This window comes from Lissotriton vulgaris, chromosome 6 (assembly GCF_964263255.1).
Source record: "Lissotriton vulgaris chromosome 6, aLisVul1.2, whole genome shotgun sequence".
NCBI lineage: Eukaryota > Metazoa > Chordata > Amphibia > Caudata > Salamandridae > Lissotriton > Lissotriton vulgaris.
Window position 1 is genome coordinate 635,605,540 of NC_141694.1, and position 25,009 is coordinate 635,630,548.

Sequence of the window (25,009 nt, forward strand, 5' to 3'; positions counted from 1 at the left end):
TACACCTCTTAACACAGAGACCTTTGTCTCTGCTATGGGAAACATTTGTGCAACTCATTTATGGCTTGAGCACTTAGAGGGCTACAGCTGGATCCTAATGCAAATTAACTTCAGGGGCTTAAAGAATGGAGAAGATAACTTGCTAAAAGTACCTTTTCCTTACTGTTTATCAAAAAATCAGCCCACCATTTAATTGGGTTTTTAATAACTATCACAAAGAGTCCCGGCATTATATATCTAGGTATTTCATACCGAAAGAGCATTATTATATTTAATATTGCACCCCAATGTTTCTCTATGAAACAACCAGCTTGCTAAAGTGCAAAATAGCTTTCAGGTGTTAGTCACTGTGAGGATATGTTTAACACCAATATTGCACACGTCCAAGTTTTAAATATCATGCACCCTGCTTTATGGAATATAAGGCCTACACAGGGGTGACTGATTAATATTTAAAAGGAAGGCTTCGACCTGCTAAAAGGGTTTCTTTTGACAGGTAGAATTGCATTTTTTACACTAATACAGTCAGGCTACAGTGAAAGGTCTGAAGCCCTCTTTACATGGCCACTGTCCTGGATGTCACAATAAGGGCTGCAATTCATGAGTGCCGTTTAACCTAAAGGCCCTGAGTGCACCTGGTGCCATATACTGGGGACATATAGGTAAGCTAAATATACCAATTTGGAATATATCAACTTTAGAAATATTAAATGGGGGAACGCAGGCACTGTACTAGTTGTTTGCTGGGGTAGTGTGAAGAGTTCTAAAGCCAACAATAACAGCAAAATTCTAGGGGTATACCATGCAAAAGTTCATAATCTCTTACAGCCAGGGAGCATTGATGAATAACTCCTTACAAAACATAGAGGGCCCAAAGCTACAGCTCACATATGGTTATAAATATTGTTTTGAGAGGACTACCAGCGGTTACCCTGAGGGGTGGGTGCTTTTACAGTTGTAAGAACTCAAAGGCTCCCCTGGTGGTCTCTTGAAGCTCTAATGACATAAAATTAGGCAAGACCCTTCCTCATCTAAGTTGTATTCGAAGCTAAAGGTAGGTGCCCTCAAAATGTAGGACTGATGCTAACAAACACCCCAAAATGCATTGTGAATATGCGCACATTGCACATTAAAAACCATATTTCATTGATTTTTAAAGCTTTATGTTCTGGAATTTGTGCACGTTACAGCAAGTGGCATTAATAATATAAATTATGCAGAAACAGATACTGGAATATTACTAACAAAACTCGGAAAGTTGATGACGCAGCATTACATAAGCAGACCTGTACAAGAGGGTATTGCATTAATTGTTGCTATGGATGTGTTATCTCTAAGAGCTTCAACATATTATGTATCATTAAATATTAAGTGGACAGAAAAGAGCCAGACTGATCCAGAGATGGTACATAATAGGTTGAGATCTGAAATGGCAAAGTTGACTCTTTACACGAGTTATTGTCCACATATACTTACATTTTATTGCAAAGCGTGCAATAAAGTTAGAGTTAAAAATAAAAAAAATAACTGCATTGGCCGCATTAAAATTGAATAGACTTCCAGCAACACTGTGATGGACGCATCCTCTCACTAGAGTCTTCTAATGAGAGAGCCAAGGCTCTGCATTCAGTTTTCCTCTAAAACCCTTAACTACTTTACCAGGGCAGCAACATACCAAGAAGTAATTACGTTGCAGGGACCAGTTTCTCCATGTACCCCATCAGCTTTTAAAAATGTGGATCATAAGGAGAAAGAAGTGCAGAGAAAGCAGAATAGAAAAACGGCATGCAATGCAAAATACTAGTTAAGTTCTGCAACAATAAAATTAAATCAGTTGTATTCACAACATTTTACAGAAACGGAATAAGACATGTTTAAAAAGAAAAGTTGTTCAAGGCAGCAAACAATTTTGAGGTGGAATTCAACTAATTATTTCTCTATCAAACATTAAAACAGGTTGGAGATGAGGAGCAGCACATGGACAGTACACACCACCGGCTTAAAAAACTCCCCATCTCAACCACCACAGACACCAAGTAGAACAACAGTATAAATGACCGGATTCTCATTATGGCTGCCATTGTTTATAAAATGGCCTGAAAAAACGTCATCATGTGTCATGTCAATAATTGGGTTGATGAGAGAAGGAGGAAGCAGTAAACATGATTGAATTGTGGAGCACTATCCTCCTCCCACCAAGTGTATACCTTAATCCAATAAAATAAGTCATACACTTGGCAGCATATATTTAGCAAATAATCACGCAGCACAGCAAGCCACTTTGCTGAGCCGTGCTGCGTGATAGGGAACGGGTTGAAATTCACCTTACTTAACTTTATACAGCGCATTCCTGTCATTTCCCAGGTGCTCCTGCCTCGGCTGCGCACCAACAGAGTATCACTGGCTCCCGGCCGAGGCAGGAGCTAAAAAGAATTCAGGGCAGCTGGGAATGGGCCCCACCCACTGCCCCAAACTGAAAAAATGCTTCAGGTATCCCGGATGGGACTGGGGCACCACCTCCCAAAAGAAAAAAAGAAAGAAAAATAAACCAAAAAATACGTTCAAGCTTCTGAACAGAGTATAAGACCCTCTGTTCAAATATTCACTGTTTTGTTGGAGGGAGCTCTCCATAATGTCTGATGGGGAGGCTTACCTAGATATTTGTCTTGCCTAGTGGTGACCCCCAGGACGGCAGGGGCATCACCAACGTTAAAAAAACAGTGATGTAGTTCCTCTCCACAAATATTATATCCACTGACCTTATGTTTGCGGGGCCCTGGAAATGTAGACTCCCAGGATCTTTATCACTATCAAAAGCAGTCCCAAGACTGGATATTTCGCTCTTCAGCTGGGAGTGGAGCACCCTCTTGAGACTAGTTCTTTGGCTACAAATTATTGGGTTTGAAGGTGTATAAAAATATACGCACACGGAGTGCAATGCTTTTTTGGGGCTGTTTTTATGGTTGCATTTTATGTGGCCTGAAAATATATAAAAAGGACACGGGCACATGTTATGTTCATTACAAGAAGCTTTATTGATATAATAATACTGACAGTGATTTTTGATCAATGTTAAATTGCTTTATTTACATCAATAATTTCATTTACACATCGTTAATATTGATTACTGCATTTACACAAGGTTATTATCGATTTCTGCCCTTGCAGATCAAATTATGGTGTTTTTAACATGTGGTTTGTTGGTCTTTTAATATGGTGAAACATTGACAAAGCTGGTAGGATTGCCTTATATGTTGTGATGACCCTTGATAAAGCTAATAGGCTTTGTTTATTTAACGTCATACTCCCCTATATGGTGATGTCTATCTTGTATAGGTTGGGGAGGGTACTGTGATTTTGAGGCTCATAACCTTTTAGGGTTCAAATGTGATTGCAGAATATTACTTAATGTATTTTCTATCTTCCTTATCTGTATATTTGTTTTTTTTTTGTTTAAGAGATTTTTATTAGCATTTTAGATTTTAAATACAATACATATGTTATACAAGAAAATTGGAACAATGAAATAAGGAAGAGAGGAAGGAAAACATATGCATGAGCAATAGGAACGAAGAAAGAAATGAGCATATAGAGAAGAGAAAAGGAAAAAAGGGGAAAACCAAGAGTATGGGAAAGAGGAAAGAAGAAAGAATGAAAAGAAAGCAAGTACAGAAAAAGGGAAGAAAAGGGAGAGAAAAGAGAAGGGGAGAATAAGCGGGAATACTGAGCATCAGTCAAGGATGAGATTTGGAGGAAAGATAAGCGGTAAAGGGGAGCCAAAGGAGATCAGATTTAATTTTAAGGGGAATGGAATAGGACGAAGCGATAGCGATTCTATGTTCATCACAAACAAAATTCCACCAGGTGTGTATAGAAATTTTAGAATTATCTTTCCAACACAATAGGATAACTTTAAATGCAAGAGAAATAAACAAATCCAACAATCTCTCAGAAGAAGAGATAATATCTACATCAGACGATAATGATCCTAGAAAAATAGCCTGCAAAGTGAACTGGGCAGAACAATCAAAGATTAACATACAGGTTTTCCAAACTTCTTTCCAAAATGATGAAACATGAAAACACTCAAACAATAAATGTTTAAGTGACCCAGTTTCACTAGCACAGGACCAGCATATTGGAGATGATGTTGGGGACAACTTATGAACAGTTACAGGAGTGATAATAACTCTATGATAAATGAACAACAACGATTGGGTAATGCGGGCAGCAGGAGATATCTTAAACAATTTGGACCATAAACGTTCCCATAACAGGACAGAGAGAGACATATTAAGGTCCGTTTCCCATGCAATCTCAACAGGTGATTTAGAACGATCTGAACTAGGTGACAGTAATAATGAATAAACAAGGGCAGCCTGAGGTTGTTGAGAGGAAAATAAGGAATAAAGGGAAGAGGTAGGATCACAAGATGGGGAGACAACAGGAATGGAAAGGGAAGCTAAGTGCGACTGAATTGCAGATGTAGTAATGTTATATTCAGAAAGATAAGACAAAGGTAAATTAAATAACAGTTGCAGGTTTGAAAAAGGAATGAGAGAGTCATGATCAAAAAACTGATGAACAAATACAATAATCTTCTCTTTCCAATGCTTAAAGTAAAATGATTTACCCTTGTAACGAAGAAATTTGTTATACCATACAACAGATAATAAAAAACATTGCAATGTTTAAAGATTAGTGGAGAAAACATTGTGTAATACACTTCGGGAGTATTTCAAGATAGGGTATTTAGTCAGAAATGAACAGTTTGACATAAAAACAACATTTTGAAATGAAAAATCTTTCAGGAAAGAGCGTTCCAGAAGAACCCATGTAGGTACAGGAGTGTCATCAAAAATATATGCTAAAGAAAAGGCTTGTTTGATCAGGAAAGCAGAGTGCTACATTTTAAAGTTAGGATATCGAACTCCACCTTCAGATTTAGGGCGAATCAGCTTCTGTAGTGCTATTCGGGGATGTTTGTCATTCCACAAAAATTTAGTACATAAAGAGTTTAAGCAAGAGAAATATGAAAGGGGAATTTTGAAGGGAAGCATAGACACCGTATAAAGAACATGAGGTGTAATCATCATTTTAATTGTGTCCAATCTACCCCACCAGGAAAGAAATAATGGGGACCATATTTGAAGAAGGGAGGTAATTTTCTTTATAAGAGAGTCAAACGTAAATTTAAGGGTATCTTTTAGGGAGGGAGCAAACCAGATGCCAAGGTATTTAATTTTTGAGGGGCACCAAGCAAAATCAGTATCGTTAAACATGTATTGGTAGCAAAGTGGATTAAGAGGAAGGACTTCCGTTTTGGATAAGTTCAATTTATATCCTGAAATAGAGGAATACAAACGTACCTCATCCATGAATGGCGGGAGGGAGGTTTCAGGATTGGACATATATATTAGTACATCATCAGCATAAGCGGACAATTTAGTTTCAATAGAGGCCAATGTCAAACCAGTGATGTTAGGATTTGAACGAATTCTTTCTAAGAAGGGCTCAAGACAGAGAATAAACAGTAGGGGAGAAAGAGGACATCCCTGACGAGTGCCTCTAGACAAGGAGAATGATTTGGAAAAGTGGTTATTGACAAAAAGACTAGCACGTGGGGAGGAATAAAGAAGTTTAATCAGAAATAAAAGAAGGGCCAAAACCAAACCAGCGTAGGGTATGAATGAGATATTGCCAGTTGATGCGATCAAATGCTTTCTCAGCATCTAAGGATAGAGCAGCTAAAGGGACTTTAAGATGTTTGCTGTGAGCAATGACATTAGAGAATACACGAGCATTGTCCGTAGCAAGTCTACCCTTTACAAAACCCACCTGGTCTGTCTTGATAAGACGGGGGATAAGGGAATCAAGACGGGAAGCAAGTATTTTAGCAAAAATCTTGCAATCATAGTTTATCAGGGATATAGGACGATAATTTTTGCATTGGGTGTGATCTTTATCAGGTTTCGGAATGAGGATAATTAATGCTTCCAAAAAGGACCCAGAAGCTTCGCATTACCAATAAAAGAGTTAAAAAGCTGTAGAAGTTTAGGGGCAAAAAAGGTTTGAAACGAAGAATAAAATTCCACAGGAAGGCCATCTGGACCAGGAGCCTTCGAGCGCTTGAGGGATTGAATGGCTCGGGTAACCTCTTGAAGTGAAATTTCCTCTTCTAAGGTCGCAATTTTATCTGGTAGGGATGGGGGAGGGGAAAGACCCTCAAAAAAGGAGGATACGTTTACATTAGAGGGGTGGGTGTCATCAGTATATAGAGAGTGATAGTAGGAGTGGAAGACATCAGCAATATCTTTATCAGCTGTAACCAATTTGTTTAGAGAATCATTAAAGATGGGACCAATATTTTTGCGTTCAGATTTGATTTTTAAATAGTTTGCTAACATCTTCCCGGCTTTATTTTGGCCACCATGAAATTTGGGTTTAATTTTGAGGAGGGTATTACTAGCTTCATTGGTAATAATCTTGTTAAGGTCCGTTTTAGCTAAGATCAAATCATGAAGAGAGGAGAAAGGTTTAAGAAGAGAAATATTAATGTTCGAGGTTCTTAATCGTACGAAGTTGGTTGTCGTACTTTTCCCTATTGAGTTTCTTCTTTTTAGCCACATATGAGATGGTAAATGCTCGAAATGCTGCTTTAAACGCATCCCAATTGTTGGGAATGGAAGTATCAGAGGGATCATTAAATGTAAAAAATTCAGTAGAAAATTCCGCACTTTCCTTTAGAAAAATTTCATCAGAGAGAAGAAAGGTGTTAAACTTCCAGCGACTAAATTTAGAGGGTATCAGGGACAGATCAAGTGAGGTAGAGACAGGGGCATGGTCAGAAATAAAAATGGATCCAATGGTAGATTTGTGAATGGAGGGGAGTAAGGATTTACTAATCATAATGTAATCAATTCTAGAGTGGGTGTGGTGAACAGAGGAGAAAAAGGTATATTCCAACACATCTGGGTTACATAATTTCCAAGAATCATATAATGGACGTGAGGCAATGGCAGATTGGAAACTTTTGTGGGATTTGTCCGGTTGAAATTTACTGGAGGATAATCTGTCCGAAAATGGGTCCAACCATTGGTTAAAATCACCAGCAATGATAAAATCAGGACAGTCTATGGAAGAAATCAGGGATTTAATAGCACTCCAAAACTTAGGGTCAGGACGTACTGGACCATAAATATTGAGTAAAATCATTGTCTTCTTATGGATAACAACCTTAGCCATTGCCCAACGTCCTTCATCATCATGCTGAGAGGATATAATCTGTACATTCAAAGCCTTATGAAATAGAATAGCAACCCCTCCTTTTTTAAGACACGCTGGAGAAAATACAACTCGACCGACCCACTGTCTCTTCAATTTGATTGATTCAACATCGGAACAGTGCGTTTCCTGAAGAAAAAAAACTTGAGAACCAATTTTGGATAGATGAGACAATACCTTTTGACGCTTGACAGGGTGACCAAGACCTCGGACATTCCAGGAGACAAAATTACACACCATTGAGGAGAGGGGTGATGGACGACACGTGAAGAAGACACATGGCAAGGGAAGCACTACAAAAAAGGAAATAACAATGACATAAAATACGAATAAGGGCAATTCTTGAAATACTCAGAACGCACATTAAAAACGTGGTCAGAAGGACAAACGACATTGCAAAGGGAAAGATTCGAAGAAGAAATTGCAAAGGAGAAGAAATGAATGGAACAATGAAGAAAAGGAAAAGAAATGTAGGAAGAGGAAAGGGGAAAAAAGAAAGAAAGGGAAAGCTAAAAAAGAGACAAGAAAAAAGATAGAGAAAAGTAAACAGATCAAGGCACAGACGCCTGATCGGAGAGTAAGCGAGAAACAGAAGCATTAGGGGCAGGGATACACCTGGCAGCTGAAACGTCCCCATGAGCAACCGAGAAAGAGGACATAAGTATACGGTGAGGAAAAAAGTGTAAGAGCGGAAAGTAGAGGAATAAAAAAGTACAGATGAATAAGAAGAAACAAACAAAGAAACAGTAGGTAAGAACGCATTAACAGTGGGAGAAAGACAGGAAGCGACATGTTAGAATTTCAAGAGTAGACACAAGAAGAAGGATTAAGGCACAGTTTCCATCGTCGACGGAGAAGCACTTTGGAGATATGCATGGAGCTTTTGAGGATCATCAAATGAGCAGGTTCGGCCGTTATGAGTAATCTTGCAGAAACAAGGGTGCAGAATGCCATATTGGATGTGAAGTTGTCGCATCGAAGGTCTAAGATTCAAGAATTCTTTACGTCTAGCATTAGTCGCAGTCGAGAGGTCTTGGGATATGAAAATGTTGTGACCAGACCACTGGAGACGTCGTTTTAGTCTTGCAGCACGCAACACAGCCATCAGCTCTGTGAATTACAAAAAAAGCATAATAATGCCACGCGGTTTGTTAGATGCAGAGTTCAAGCGGCCAAGTCGGTGGGCTCTTTGAATGTTCAGAGGAGATGACGTAGGTTGGAGGTCCAGAAGTTCTTGTAGAAATTTTTGTAAAAAAGACACCATGTCGGAACCTTCCAAATTTTCCGGCACACCATAAACGCGTAGGTTATTCCTTCTATTGCGATTTTCCAAATCCTCTGTATGCAGCTTAAGTTTGTGGATTTCTTGCTCCAAGAGAGGAATTTTATTCGAAACATCTTGAATGTCGCTAACCTTTTGCTCCAAGTTCAAAACTTTGCCTTCCATAAGTACCCAGCGGTCTTCAATCTGTTTGAGCCTGTCATTAGTCGCACTCATAAAGGGTTGGAGGCCGCGAACCTCCTCAAGAATCGAGTCGAGGACAGGATTAGAGGAAGACTTGATGGGAGAAGGCGGGTCATTTTTAGGCCGCTTAGGTTTGGTACGAGTCTGAGACAACTTGGAGTCATTAGCCGTGATGATAATGTGAGCCAGCAAACGCTGCCAGAGATACTCCGTCAGAAAGATATTGCACCAGAGGGGCTATCACTGAGAGGAAACACCGACAGTAAGTCAGGTGTAAACAAATTGCAGAACGCTGAGAAAGGATAGCACTGGGGTATGTGGAAAAATGACACCAGGCGCAGCGTTATAGTACACAAAAACAAGTGACCATCCTCATAAATACCACTGAAAATGCGCAGAGCATACGAAAAGTAGAGTGATGAGGTAAAAATAACAATCCTCGATGTATATTTGATAGGAGAGACAAAATCCAGTCAATTGAAGCATTAGGAAAATGGCGTCATGGTTTGGTTATAGAGACAGCATAGAGTCATTTGCACGCATGAAACAAGGGCATAAAAAATGGCCAAGAGCAACCAAAATGACGCCATAGTGGTGAAGATTATGAGCTAAGCAGTGGAATAATGCCCAACATATAGAAAAAGCTTAAAGCAGGTAACGAACCGACGACACGGGCTCAGCGCACAAAATGGCGGCCGCCCCCGTCGCGTCTGAAGAGAAAGTTACCGCTTGTCATTTAGAGCCTTCGCCGCTTGGAAATCCGTTCTGCCGGTAACATGCTGGTCGCGGAGCCTTCCGCCGACAGTAGACCTGTTTCGAAGACCAAAACAGCAGAGTACAGCGCTCTCACGGCATTTGATAAGGAGTCCAACACGGAGCTCACGGGAAGCGCGTCTTCACTGCTCGGCGCGCAAGCCACGCCCCTTATCTGTATATTTGTAAATTAATGCTTAGGGGCATATTCACAGGTCCCTTGCACTGCGCCACTTTTAAAATGGGAAATAGTGGCACACCAGCGACGCAAGGGGCTTGTAAATAAGCCCCTTAGTATTTAGTAGTGTGTGTGTGTGTAATAAATGCACTTTTCCGTTTGCTAAAGGAAAAGCACTGACTGGACAAAAACTTATTGAGTATTATTATTTTGTGCCAGTATGGAAACTGCCTTTATAATTTGATACCAAATACCTACTTTAAAGGCCGGTGGAACGTTGACATAAAATAATTAATTAAATGTTTCTGAAGTTGTTGTAAGTAATGCTGCCCTTGCAACGTAAGGCTTGCTCAAGAACCACATTCAGACAGTACATGATGCTAGCTTAGCCACAAGCGTTTTTGTACACCATATTTGGAAGTGTCACAGTCTACACGCACTTCACCAGAACAGATGTTGCAAATCCCTTCTGTAGAAGTTACCGTTACTGGTACATTGCATTAGCTTGGGCAGTTTCAAAATGTCAGGAACAGAGAACACCTAGGTAGCAACAGTGAAAACACCTCAGACCGTTCAGGCATCACACAGTTTTGGTCTCTTCTGATTGGCCTAGTGTTCTATAGTTGAGTAACTTGCTGAAGCTACTGATGGGGAGAAGCTTTCCCTTTTGATCAATACCTTAAGAAATGTAACAATATTGTTCTTTTACTGAACATTTTTGAATGACTAGTGAGGCTTGTCCCTCGTAGTTTGCACCAATAAAATACTTTTGAAGACTCCTCCTTGTTGGACATTCAGCCACATTCCTGTCTGTTCCCATGCTGCACGTACTATTGAATTGTATCTTGTCTGGTAATACATTCTTTCTTTATCATATGTGCTGACAGACCGGTATTTCTTTTAGTAGGCTTCTGCACCAACGAATGGTGATTATTAGCCCACACCACCTCCCTTTATGAGCCCTTGGACTGCTTTACATTTCTACCCTGAGAAAATCAAAGGCTAAGGTGTGCTGCTTTGTTTGCAGTAATGCTGTTATGTAGATTTGTGCGGTATAGCTTATTACCAGTGAATGTATCCAGGTCCTGGAGCAGGAAAGTAGGCCCAACAATTCTCCCAGATGAACAGCCAGGTCTTCAGCTTCTTGCGGAAGTTGAGAAGTGGAGTGCCAATCCTGATCTTTTAAAGATGTTTGCTCCAGCTTTTGGCACAGATGAAGGAGAAAGCACGCCCTCCTGACTTACTTCTGTTGTTGCAGGAGACTTGTGCGAGGGAGAGAGGGGTGGAGTGTAACTGTTTGGAGGGTTAGTAGAGTTAGATTTAGTCTTTGAGTTACGCTGGTTCTGTGTTGTGGAGTGCTCTGTACGTATGGAGGAGCAGCAAGGGGAAGTTGTGGAGCTATTAACGCACAAGTCCCACATCCTGCAGAACTCATAGCCAAATTTCCTACAGTTGTTATGTGTTTCACTTCTCACGGTTGACGTTTGGTATCTTTGCTAATATGTTTCCCCAAACATATTAGAGCAATCAAAGACTTACATGAGGTCCCATTAGATAAAATACCATTTAAAGCAGATGCCTTTCTAGACCAATGCATGCCCACACTATTCAGTAATAATTTCTCTGGTCAAGACATGACCTCAACAATAAGGGAGAGGCACCGGAAGCCAAATCCAAATCCAAAAATTCTTTATTTCGGTCATATAGACCATAAAAGATACAGTACAGCAATTATAAAAACATTGCTTAAAACAAATAAAAGCACATTTCATACAATCTTACAATTAGTTTCCCCCTATACAAGGAAAAAGGAGGTTAAAAACAAGCCATATCAATGTCCACACATGAAAGAATTTTTTTCCTAATCTGCCAAATTGCCATTAGATATTTGGCTACTGCAAACACAATATGGGCCAGAGTGCTGGGTTTCATTATTCTAAATGCATGGGTATAGTCACTGAACCCCAAATTTCTGCAAAGGGGCGCTAGCCAGTACTTTCTGGGTTTGCTGTAGGCAGGGCAGACAAACATAATGTGGAGCTCATCTTCCTTATAAGTATTGCAGCTTGGGCACATCGTATCACCACCATTGTGCCACTTGTGGGTAAATGTTCTGGTGGGCAGAGTACCTAGCCTCCATTGTACATATAATTTCCTCGCAAGGATGGGAAAAATAAGGTCCATGAAACTTTCAAAAACATAGGAGTTTTTGGATTCCAGAAACCGATTTGTGAGGGTGCCGCTGTTTTGCGCATTCAGCAGGAGAGAGAGTCTTTTTTCTTTGTACATTTGGACCAGTTTTTTTCGTGGAACCCTTCGACAGCCCTGTTCGGGATCCTCCCAGAGTTTGGATAAATTCATGAGGTGCAGTTCCTTTTTTATAAAAGCGAGCCAGGGAATTTTGTCATTTTGATTCAGGTTCATGACATGAATAAGGTCCTGCCTGTAATGCTGGAGTTCATTAGTGGACCATAGCCTATGCCAGAACCTCACCGGCTTTGACTCTAACTCCTCAGTAATAGAGGGGAGGCCCAAGTCTAATCTCAGTGGCAAGAGCGGTGTGCCTCGCGGGAGAGCCAAGAGGCATCTGACAAAGTTGTTTTCCACTCTTGCTAATTCTTGGCCAGCTTTGTGCCCCCATAATTCACTCCCATATATCGCAGCTGCCTTAGCTTGGGTTTGGTACAGTTCAAGTGCCGGGCTGATGGGCTTATAGGTTAAGGTGTTTGCTACCTTCAATATTGCACCCGATAGTTGGGACAGTTTAAGGCGTGATCTCATTATCTGGGGGACCCAGGATAAGTTTTCCTGCAACGTTATTCCCAGATACAAAAAGGTAGTTACCCTCTCAAGGATGGCAGTGCCCAGGGTGGGATTGGGTCTGGCTTTTTTTGGAGGATTAAATATCATGAATTTGGTCTTTTCTGTATTGATCTCAAGACCATGTTGGCTACAGAAAAGACCAAATCCGTCCAGAATCCTCTGAATTCCCATTGGGGATTTGGAGAGGAGGAGGGTATCGTCTGCAAACATAATTGCCGGAACCCTCCTTCCTGCCAGACGTGGGGCATCATTGTCCTTAACCCTTTCTAAATGAGATATAACATTGCTAATAAAGAGGCAAAACAGGGTCGGTGCCAGGACACAGCCCTGCCTCACCCCTCTACGAACAGGGAACCTGGATGACAGTCTTCCGTCCCTCCCACAACTGACCTGTGCATAGTTGTTATCGTGGAGCCTGATTATAATATTTAATATCTGAGCAGGTACCCCTAACTTTTTCAAGACCTCCCAAAGTTTCTTACGTGGGATTAGGTCAAAGGCAGACTTCAGGTCTATGAACACCATGTACAGCCTTCCCATCTCTATCCTTACCGTCTTCCAGTAAAGCAGGACGAGGCGGAAAATCTGGTCCATGGTGGACATATTTTTCCTGAAGCCAGCCTGGAGGGGACTCAGGATATCATTGGCCTCCACCCAATCCAACAGGTGGATCAGGATGAGACGAGCGAATAGCTTTTGGGGGACATCTATAAGGCTGATCGGCCTGTAGTTGGCTGGGAGCAGAGGGGAGCCCTTTTTAAATATGGGGACAATCTCTGCCCCCAGCCAAGTACAAGGGATCGCCATACCTCCTAAGATGGTGTTAAAAAGGATAAGGAGGTACGGGCCCCAGATCTCAGGATGGTGTCTGAAGAGATCCCCCTGTAGTTTATCTAAACCAGGGGCCTTCCCCAACGCTAGTCTCTCCATTGCAGTCATCACCTCACCAAGGGTAAGTTCTAGGCCCACTTCCGAGGGAACAAGATCCTCGGACACCACACCATCAGACACTAGAATAGAATCTTGATAGAGTGTCCCGAAATGGGCCTCCCAGACAGAGGCGGCAATATTGGGCTCCACTGCTGATTTAAGTTCCCCTGTCCCATTGTTCACCAGAGCCCAAAATTTCCTGGAATCTTTGGCATCTAGGGCATCATACAGATCATGCCAGCGGTTCCAATCCCACTCTGCCCTAGCTTTTTTCATCGCCACTTTATACTCCCTTCTGAGTTCTGCAACCATGCCCTTGTTGGACCCATCTTTTATAGTGGCAATTAGCTCAGACTTAATCTTCCTGCAGGAAGAATTATACCAGGCCGGGATATGAGTCTTTTTCCTACGCGACGGTACCCCAGGATAGAAAACATCCGCAAGACCACTCACAAGTTCCACGTGGATTTGCGCTAGTTTCTTGTTATAGTCTATGGGTCTCGGTTGGTCTATAAGATCATCCACTTCTTTGAACCTGGGGAGTGCTATTTCATATAACTTATTCATGCCACCTTCCGCATTAAGCAGCTTCCCCCATTTAACACGACGCCTATTTGTAGTGAGAACCAAGTTCCCAGGGTCATCGCTAGAAGTGGAAGTTGAAGGCCCATCTACAGGTGCAGGATGTTGCACCTCCAGCAGGAGCGCATTGTGGTCGCTATCTATTCTGGGTAACACCTTAAAATCCTGAACTTTGGGCCACATGCTGATGTCTATGAGAATGTAATCTAACCTAGACTCATGCCCTTTCCTGTTGAAGGTACACACTGAGGGGGTATCAGACGGGGTACACCCGTTACAAGCCCTTAATGCAAAATTCAGGGTGAGGGACATGATCTGTACTGCCAGAGGGGACCAGGTTTTGGGGTGTGGAGATGAGGATGGTGGAACTCCCCAGAAATCATCCTCAGTAGTGAGGGCGCCCTCCTTTAAATCTGCTAGGGGTTCGAAGTGGCAGTTAAAATCCCCACCCAACACTATCTTGTAATCACCTGGCAGTTGGCCCAAAAAGGATGATAGGTCGTCTAAGGTAGATGACTCCTTTGCCGCGGCAACGGGCCGTGAATATACATTAATAATTTCCCAGGTTAATGGGCCAGACCATCTGAGCAGCACACACTGGATTCCTGCGAAAGCGTAGCCATACTTACCGCCTGACACCCAATGTGAGTTGCTACCCATACCGCCAGGCCACCCGAGGGCCTTCCTATACCACTCCACTTATCCGGAATTTCGAAAATTTCATACCCCGTTCTACTCAGGGGTTCCCTTGCCCATGTCTCCTGGAAAAGGCAGACATCACTGCCATTTATCAGGAGATCCCAGTCAGTTGTGTTCACCTTATTTACAATCCCCGCCACATTCCAAGAGAGGACCCTCAAAGGTGGGGTGCATGACGTTCCTGCCCCATCAGATGTAGTGGATTCAAAGGCTATGGGAGGGTCGGGGATATCCGGAACAGTTAGAGGTACCAGTGTCAAGGGCGGGACACACACAGCTGCCGGAGACAGATTCGTACCCGTCGGTCTCTTTAAAGAGTTGACTGCTTGTCCCTTGTGGCTTCCAAATGATAACATATTTTTATTGGGGGAGTCCTGCAGCCAGGTGTTAGTGTTGCAGGCTGGTCTCATCACCCCCCTGCCTACCTCCCCGGTGAGAGTTTTTTGGGGGGACTGTTGGATAGGGCCCTTTTGTGGTCAGTCAACTTGATCAAGGCAAGAATATCTGTTTGGGTGGATGAAGTTACCATAGTTAGGGAGTGCATTGTGCCTAGGCCTACATCATGAGCCGTCCACTGCAAAGCCAACTCTAGTCCAACCCTCATCCCTCCTCGTGGCAGAATTGTATGCATTTGGATAAAAGTATGAAAGGGCCACTACTTCAATAGAGGTATTACCAGCACTACCGAGCCAATTACAAATATATGGGGCAACCTGCGGACTTTTAAAACTAACAATTATGCAATCCCCCACACATTTTTTAGGAGTAGACCGAATCCATGGGACCCTTCTGACCATAAGGACGTCTCCTTTTAGATTGGGTGGGAGTGGCCTATGGATATTTAGCCAATTAATTACCTTGTTGCGTAAGGAATCCTGCGATTCCGTTACGCCGCCGGTAAGCTCCGGTACTCCCACCAGAATCGCGGTATAAACTACTGCCTCAGGGGGCAGATTGACTGTTCTACGCCTGGTGTTGAGGCTAATAGGACATCCAGTTTGCCCACCGGGTGGTCTCTCCTGTCTAAGTTGTTGTGACGGAGCAAGTTGCTTTGACCTTCTAGGTGCAGGTACCGGAGGCCTCCCTGTTTGGGGCGCTGGAGGACCCGGTTGGGGGATGGGAGCAGTACAATTCCTAGAGGCTTCCCCCGGCTGAACTGCTGGGGGGTTTAGGGGCTGAGTAGTTGTTACTAGGGACAGATGACTGGTTCTAGCACTATCCCTTGGGGCTCTTTGAAAATCTGTGCCCAACCCAGAATCAACGCTATTGGCCGTACAGAGTTTTTCTATGGCCGTCAACCTGGCCTCTATAGAGTCTAATTTTACAGACAGAGGATTCAAAAGATTTTTTTTAAATATCCATAAATGAGCTAGTGAGCGAATCTGTGGTGATGGAAGGGACCCCACCAAAAATAAATGGCCCGGTACACACCGGTAAGGATGGAACTAATGGGGAACTTGAAGGTTCTGTCCTATTCCTCGTGAGTGGAAACCCAGGAGAGGCCGTAATGTCTGTGTTGTCATTTTGAGCGGGCATTATTGAATCAACTTTAGCCCTTTTGGCATCTTTTGGCTTCCTTGACCTCTTCCTTTTGGACGGATGGTCCCCCCTGCTGCTCTTATGTTCAGATGAAGCTACATCTGATCCGCCCTCCTGCGTCTCTATCTCTACACAATCAGCTTCCGGGGAGTGTTCTACAACTCCAGAGAGGCGTAATGGGTCTCTATCTCTATGGGGGGTTGAAGGTGTCCTCAGTTGTTGTAGGACTGATTCAATAGTCTGATCAATACTGTCCATAAGCGACAGGTGGGTGGCATCAAGCAGTAGAGGTGTGCTAGCATTGATTGAGGAACCTGGAGAAGCCAACAACAAGTTATCTGTACCCTCTTCTGGTTGGCTTTCTAACACGGTAAGTCCTTTGTTGACCACAGCATTGGTCTTCGTGAGAAATTTTTCCATAGTGCCAGAGATCTGTTGGGCGGCCTTACTTCTAGATTCTCTGGTAGCCATGTATGTAGGGCGCCTCTGGCACACGAACTGGAGGCAAAGAGAGAAGAGTGGTGAAAGGGCAGGGCATCAGAGGGGTGTCCCGGTCCGGTCTCTGCCGGCCTCTAACGGCCTAAAACAGCCCGCCCTTTGCCCGGGCTTAGCCCGGCGACCGCCCGCGCGAGTCCCGCGATGTGCGTCTGTGTGATTGGTTTTGAGCAGGTCAGGTCGGGGGGCGTGCCCAGCCGGGAAGAGTCTCCAGGTGCGGCGCTTACTCTGCCGCTTAGGAGCCTGGGACTCGCAGTCCCGCTGGCTGCCGGTGCTGTTGAAGGTGTCCCCGCTGCTGTCTCCGCTTCCCAGGGCACAAAAGAGGTCAGAGTCCTTTTTCCACCTTGCACGCGTCTACGAGCGGCTACCGCGAAGCGGGGGCCGCGAGTCGCGTTCTTAGCTGCTCGGGGCGGGGGGGGCGCGCCCAGCCGGGAAGAGTCTCCAGGTGCGGCGCTTACTCTGCCGCTTAGGAGCCTGGGACTCGCAGTCCCGCTGGCTGCCGGTGCTGTTGAAGGTGTCCCCGCGGCTGTCTCCGCTTCCCAGGGCACAAAAGAGGTCAGAGTCCTTTCTCCACCTTGCACGCGTCTACGAGCGGCACCGGAAGCACAAAAGGTCACCAACAAATGGTATGTCGAAGAGTTGACAAAACTGAAAGACCCATTCAAAAACTGAAGTGGAAATGGTGCTCAACTATATATAAAGGGGAGGCAAGTCTCTGAAAGATCCACCTGAGAGGTCATCAAGTGCTAGAGCCTGTGGGTCTCTAAGGGCACTATTGTATCAAGTGGGAACCTACAAGGGTGACTCTATAAACAATCCTAAGCGGGGCTATTCAATAAGGCAAATTTGACTGCAAATGTGTTTACTGACACATTTATATTTTTATGCTTGTCAGAAATTGACTAAGGGATTCAAAGCAAGCATAAATAGTTTTACCACGATGGAGATGTCAACACTATTAAATCCCATTAAAGGAGAGGCCGTTCCAAGGGGTGATTTCTCTTGAAACTTTGGAAACATTCACAACCATATACATTTTTATGATGTCAAACTCCTCTCCCTCTGTTCAAGTCATGTAATTGGTCAGGAGATTTGCTCAATCACACTGCTGTAGTCACTCACTTTCCATTGTAAAAAAGGTAACGGATGACATCAGATTAGAGGGAGGGGGGAGTAGAAGAGCTTTCTCTACAGGGAAAAATATATTTCCAATAGAGTAAAAAAAGGTATGTGCGTTTCAAAATAGTTTTCTATTTTTCCTGTGTGGACTTCATCGCTATGGAGAGCGCCACTCAGTGGGAGGAGGGGGACATGGGAAAAGTCACCTGATGACCCACCAGTGCGTCTGGAAACCTGCACCTGCCGCAGCTTTCCAGTCATGCACCCATTAATGTTAGTGAATAGGAATGCATGAAAAAATGGGTTTAGATGAAAACCGAAATATTCACGTTTTTATGTCTAGATTTATGAATAAGCCCACTAAGTAGTTATATAGGTATGTATATTCATATCACCATATAACATTTCTACGACAAATTTTGCAAAATGAGGCATATATACATTTGGGATATACAACTGTAATTGGATCAAGCAAACTTACAAATACCAACACAGTTGTAAATAATATGTTTTCAGAAAGCCCTTGCATGAGAGCAAGTAACACTCAGACAAACAGCCATCTAAGTCCAACATAATGCAGAGAATAGCTCCACCATTGCAGTACATACAGACAAAGCTGTTAGAGCTGTTAGGTCTCTCTGTAGGATAGGTAGCCATCTTTACTTTTGAGTTACAAGAGGTGAGTTTTTAGTTTGAGTTTAAAATCGTGTAATGATGGGATGGCACGAGTGGTCAGTCGAAGTCAGTGGAAGTCTTGTCCAGTGAGTGTATCATATAAGGTGGAAAGGCCAGAATATAGAATGTGCACAGGGTGGTCTAGGTGAAGTTGGCAAGTACTAATTAACTGAACTGAAGCTGCAGGAGCAGATCATCTGGTCAATGTATCAGAGAGGTAACCTGGAGAAGTCCCATGAGCATCTTTGACGACTAATGTTAGATGTATTAACTCGTTCCATGCTGATGACGGAACCGCTCCGTCATCAGCCGCGGTGGTGCTGTGCTGATGACGGAGCGGTTCCGTCATGGCCCGGCCGCCGCGCCTGCGCGGCGTGTTCTATTGAGCGGGCGGGGCCATGACGGAACCGCTCCGTCATGAGCACAGCTCAACCGCGGCTGGTGACGGAGCGGTTCCGTCACCAACATGCGCCCGCCGCGTGGCCCCCTCGCCCCCTTAGCGCTGCGGCGGAATAGCCGCCGCAGCGAAGGGATTAATATATTCCTGCTTGGCAGAAAATGAGCAGGTCTGTTGATATGTGAAGTAGGGGTGTTTCTAGGGAAATGGGATAATGCTCTATGAAGTTTAAGACGTTGTCAAAATGAAAGAAAGAGTGGCCGGAAAGTCTATCATATTAATCTAGTTTGCTGATCATTAATTAGTTGATCTGTTTCTTGGCAGCGTGAAAGGCAAGGAGAGGCCTTGGTGATTGATAACTAGGTGCAGTGGGTGAGTAGATGCTGAAATGTGTCAATTGATTAGAAATGTTGATATGAGAACCAAATGTTCCTGCAGAAGAGACAAAGGTCAGTGTATAAGCAGGAAATACACAACCATGCCTAATAATTAAGGAGACAGCAATAGTAAAAGTTGGGCAGTACTGGTGTACGTTTACCCATTACATGTAGGGGCTGCAAGGATCATTAGGATGTTGTGACAGATGCAGTTCTCATGTTGGGCCTTTGGTGTGCTGGTAGCTGTAGGGCCCAAAAGAGAAGCCTGGGGACTTGGAAACAGAGCCATTCATCTTGATTGTCATGGGAAGGAGTAGCGTCACTCATTCTGCATCTTCATCTAAAACCATGTAAAGGGACAAAGATAGCAAAATCCAAGTGTGAGATATGAAACACACACCAGCTATTAAATTTTTTGGGTGGTGGGGTCACATAGTTGAAAAGACCATTGTAGGCATATGGATACGACACTAGAATTAGCTGCACCAGGAGGAGACCTGAGAAATGTGCAAAGGTCACCATGAAGGAAAGGGGGCAGCAGAGCCTCTGTGTAACAATTTTAAGTGAAGGGACCACCTTCTACCAGTCCTTTGATGTTATTTTCGTAAACGTAATTCTACAAACATGTCTTACAATGCACAGGCTATTGTATACAATGAGTTGCTGTTAGCTACGGCTGTGTGTGATTGTTATCATGCCAGCGTAATCTCACATAAACCTCAATTATTATGCTATGCATAACTTTTGTTTTCGTCATGTATTTGTTAATCCTGTAATTTTCTCTTATGGGAGACTGAGAGGTCTAATATTATGTAGGGCGGATCAAACCGCCCGCATGGCGGTTGCGATCTGCCCAACATCATCCCCCGCTGCCTCTCATTTCCCCCTGCCATATTATGATGGGGGAAGACTGTCCGCTGCTTTTCCGCCCGGTCGACGAGTCGACTGGGCGGAAAAGGGTTGAATATGGTGGCAGTGTCTGCTAGACACCACCATCCACATTACAATGCCAGCAAGAAGCAGCCTTTCTGTGGCGCAACGGGCCCCCAGGATGTTGGAGGCTTGGGGGGCACATGGTAGGTACCTATGGTACCCCCCTGCATGTGCATGGACGACATGGCAGGCACCACGCGGTGCTTGTCACTCTGTACATCCAAATGCCTTTTTGGTATTGCAGTGGGTGCTGCTGACAGCACCGCCCGCAGCAATGCAAAAAATGTAGAATGCACCCCCAGTGTGGCGGGCGCATCCTAATTGCACATGCGGGACTGCCCTACACATAGCAGGCTGTCCTATTTCCCTTGGCGATGTCGGGCAGATAAAGTCCGCCCACCATCGTAATAGACCCCTTAGATTGATCAGGAATAATGTCTTGTAAGACCTGTGAAACTGGATGTTTGACACAGCGTCATGCTTTGTACTAACAATATTCACCACATGACTTTAGAAACTAGAATTGCAATATATTGAAACTGATATCTGGTATGACTTTCGTATGTGATGCCATACTTCACTTATGATTTTCGTACAGAAGACCACACAGAGGTAATATGCATGAACACATCATTCTTGCAAGCATCACACATGTTAAGAGTATGAAAAATTTTCCCAAATGTGACCATTCTCAGTGGTAACCAAATATATCGCAAAGACGAGATTCCAGAATGGCAACCTTTACCTGAGGGTCTATAAAGAAAATTGGACCGATGGACAAAACCAGGTCCAACACCTGGTGTTACCAACATTTCCTCATATCATCTGATAGAGAATCATCCTTTATATTTCTGCTGTGGAGACTCACAGGAATGCCTGGAGGTGCAATAGAAACAGTGGTACGCCACAGTGATGTGTGTTTTGGGGTTGGGTTTTCGGTGAAGTGGTGGCTACGCATGCAATGCTGAGAGCTCAGAACAGATTGCCCTCTTAGTTGATTATGCAGGGAACTTGTAGTGACTGGTGACATGTGTATCAGTACTTCGCCTGCAGTCTTTCAGTAGTGGGATTTCTTCAGTACAGCCTGATGCAAGTGGCATGGTCAGAGTTGCGAGGTCATAACTCAGGCATAGAGGTTCTTTTTCGGGAAATGTGTTGTGGCTGTTGATTTATGTGTACCAGAAGTTGAGGGCTCATGGATGGCTCATCATAACAGATATATAGGGTGCCTAATTCCAAATGAATTGCTAGTGAGAGAGCATGAAACGTGCCCGGAGGTCAATCTGGTTGACTTGGTGCCAGTGTGAGATCCGTATAACTTGGTTTGAATGAGAATGGTCTCTGCTGAAAGCAAGCGTTGGTGTCTGTGTTGGTTCAGCAGTTTTCATCCAGAGATCACATTACTGCAGGTTAGAAGGACTGACTATCCATTGAGTGAATCTGAGAAGGCCTGCTGTAGACGTGGCAGGTCATACATCCTGAGAGTGGGTAACTTTGGATCATCACGCCCTGATCTACTTTTGTGTGATTTTGTGGTGTAGATCTCATTATGAAGATAGTGTAACATAAGAGATTGAACAATATGCATTTAATGGTGTGTTTCCTAGGCTCTTTAGGGACTGTGGTATCTTGGCTAATCTTTTGTAATTAGAGAGATGTAAGGTTGCAATCCAGATGTCTTCCACACCATAACAGAGGGATGACAAGTTAACACTAAAACACAAGCAAGGTGCTGGAGTTTCACCAGTGACACATTGTTAGAAACTCTGGCATTTAAGGGCCAATGACCCCACAAAAAACTGGGTCTTGCTGGTGATCGTAGGTAGTGGAGGTAAGGTGGTATTAGCTAAGAAAGGAGAAGGCATCTTTCAATCTTGAAGAGAAAGCCATGATGGAGCTAGAATGGAGTAGGTTTATTTATAAAGACAAGTTCCAGTATGCTGGGGACACTTAGGTAACAGCAAGAGCCGATATGCCACTTAGAATCTGAGGCCCTTATTTATGAGGTCTTGCGTCAGTTTTGCGCCGCCGGTGCGTCACTTTTAGTGGCGCACCAGCGGCGTAAAAAATGCGCTTTGTTGCGCCATATTTAAAAGGTGATGCATCTAGGTAGATGCGTCACTTTTTAAACCCCTGCGCCACATTATACCTGTGTCAGGTATGATGTATGCAGAGGGGGCGTTCCCCCGCAAAAAGCCTCGTAATAGTGACGCAGTGAAATCTATGAGATTTCACTGCGTCACTTTTAGGATGCTGTTGCGTCAAAATCTTGCGCCTGCCTCACAGCAGGCGTAAGACTGACGCAAGCCCTTTCACATGGGGCTTTCCCCATGTGAAAGGACGCATTGCTGGAGTTGCGTCACTTTTGTGACACACTCCAGCAATGCAACACTTTTGCGCTTACAGATACGTCAGAAATACTGACGTATCTGTAAGTCCTTGCGACATGATGCGTCATACATTAACTATGACGCATCATTGGTGTCGCAAGGAGTGCGCAGTGAAAAGTGACGCATCGCTGTTTTCACGCAGCGATGCGTCACTTTTCATAAATGAGGCCCTGAGTTTGGGAGTATCCCATAGTGCACTTTGCAGTGTAGGTTCAGTAGTAGATTTTCGCAGTGGCTAGAAGGTATTGGAAGGTGTGTGTGGGATATAATCTTCGTGATATGCCAGGTGCGCTGTGGGCAATGATGGAGGAAAGTGGCTAAAATTCCCATCCCGTATCGAGTGAATGTCAAACAGAAAGAAGAGGACAGGCAGATTTGCCGTTCTTTTCATCCCTGCCTCCTTCCTTGATAATTATTTTCCTTTCTCTTCTTCCTTTTTTTGCTTTTCTTTCTCTTGCTCTGGGTCGAGCCCCACAAATGGTAGCAGATGCCCCCCACGTGCAACTACAGACACGAGTTAAACATTGACTCCATCTCTGTGAGAAATCGACTCCTAAAAATGCGAAGCAACGTAAATTCAGACAGCCTAGATAAGTGTGTTAACACACCCTCGAGAAAATCCCGAAAGTGCTTCCCTGCAGAAACGTGACAAATGCACAGCAAACAAATACAAGTAACAAAACATAAAGCTAAAGTAGTACTCTCAAGCAAAAATAGTACTCCCAGGCAAAACCTTCTAGTTATCTGGGGTTCTGTGGTACAATCAATATTTTGTACATCAATGTCAGACATGTAGGTCTCTGATTAGCAAATACAAAAATAATTCCCCTTGCAGACGTCCAATGTGCTTTGCATAATCTGTTTATCTTTCATATTACACACCATCATGAAATTCACAATTACATGGTAATTGTCTTGAGTTCTCAATGTCAGGCCCCGTTATTGGGGCGGATTTACAAGAAAGGGACGCATCTGTAGAGATGAGTCACTTTCCCTGCGCCACCATGCAAAGCCCTTGCTTCACCATGGATGCACCGTATTGACGAAATTTCACGCATTGCTGGAGTCGTGATGCAAGCACAACGCAACTCCAGCAATGCGTGTTGCTGCCTATTCCCAATACACTGCGTCACTCCTTACGCCTGCTTCAAGCAGGCGCAAGGTTCTGAAGCAGTGACGTCCTAAAAGTCACACAGTGAAATCTTGTAGATTTCACTGCATCACTGTTACGAGGCTTTCCTGTGTGGGATCGCCTACCCTGCGACATTATACCTGACGCAGTTATAATGTCATGCAGGGCTTTACAACGTGACGCATCTCCCTAGATGCGTTACATTGTAAATGGGCCGCAACTTTTACGTCGCTGCTGCGCCATTAAAGTGATGCAACAACAGTGCAAAAGTGACGCAAGGGGCTTGTAAATGTGATCCATTAGGCTCAAAGTGCTCTACTATTGAGTGCATGTTTATTCGGAGCCTGGTACCAGGGGCCTCATTTATGAAAAGTGACGCATCGCTGCGTGAAAACAGCGATGTGTCACTTTTCACTGCACACTCCTTGCGACACCAATGATGCGTCATATTTAATGTATGACGCATCATGTCGCAAGGACTTACAGATACGTCAGTATTTCTGACGCATCTGTAAGCGCAAAAGTGATGCATCGCTGGAGTGTGTCACAAAAGTGACGCAACTCCAGCAATGCGTCCTTTCACATGGGGAAAGCCCCATGTGAAAGGGCTTGCGTCAGTCTTACGCCTGCTGTGAGGCAGGCGCAAGATTTTGACGCAACAGCATCCTAAAAGTGACGCAGTGAAATCTCATAGATTTCACTGCGTCACTATTACGAGGCTTTTTGCGGGGGAACGCCCCCTCTGCATACATTATACCTGACGCAGGTATAATGTGGCGCAGGGGTTTAAAAAGTGACGCATCTACCTAGATGCGTCACTTTTTAAATATGGAGCAACAAGGCGCATTTTGTACTCCGCTGGTGCGTCACAAAAAGTGACGCACCGGCGGCGCAAAACTGACGCAAGGCCTCATAAATAAGGGCCCAGGTGCTTGAATGACACCGAGAGTGCGCAATTTGAGCCCAGGGTAGTTGGTGGGGCACGTCAGCATTCTCATTTGGTTACCAGCATTTATTTTTCTTCACCAGACATTGAGTGAGAGCAAGAGAGGGAAAAAGAAACACTGAAGAAAGACGGAGGAAGAGAAACACTGAAAAACAGTTTACAGAGCAGGAAAGCGGGAACTTGCAGGAGTTAGATAAAGAGCCATGGAGCGTCTGGTAGGGGATTAAAGGGGCATGAGATGGGTTCAAGACGATGCAGCTGGCCAGGGAGGCCACCAGCACTTATTATTTTA

At 43.9% G+C, this 25,009-nt stretch overlaps 1 pseudogene; it reads right to left on the reverse strand.

Moving 5' to 3' along the window:
• LOC147707805 (uncharacterized) overlaps positions 1-14,198 on the reverse strand; it is a 34,331-nt pseudogene extending 20,133 nt beyond the window's left edge.
• Between the last annotated feature and the right edge of the window lie 10,811 nt (positions 14,199-25,009).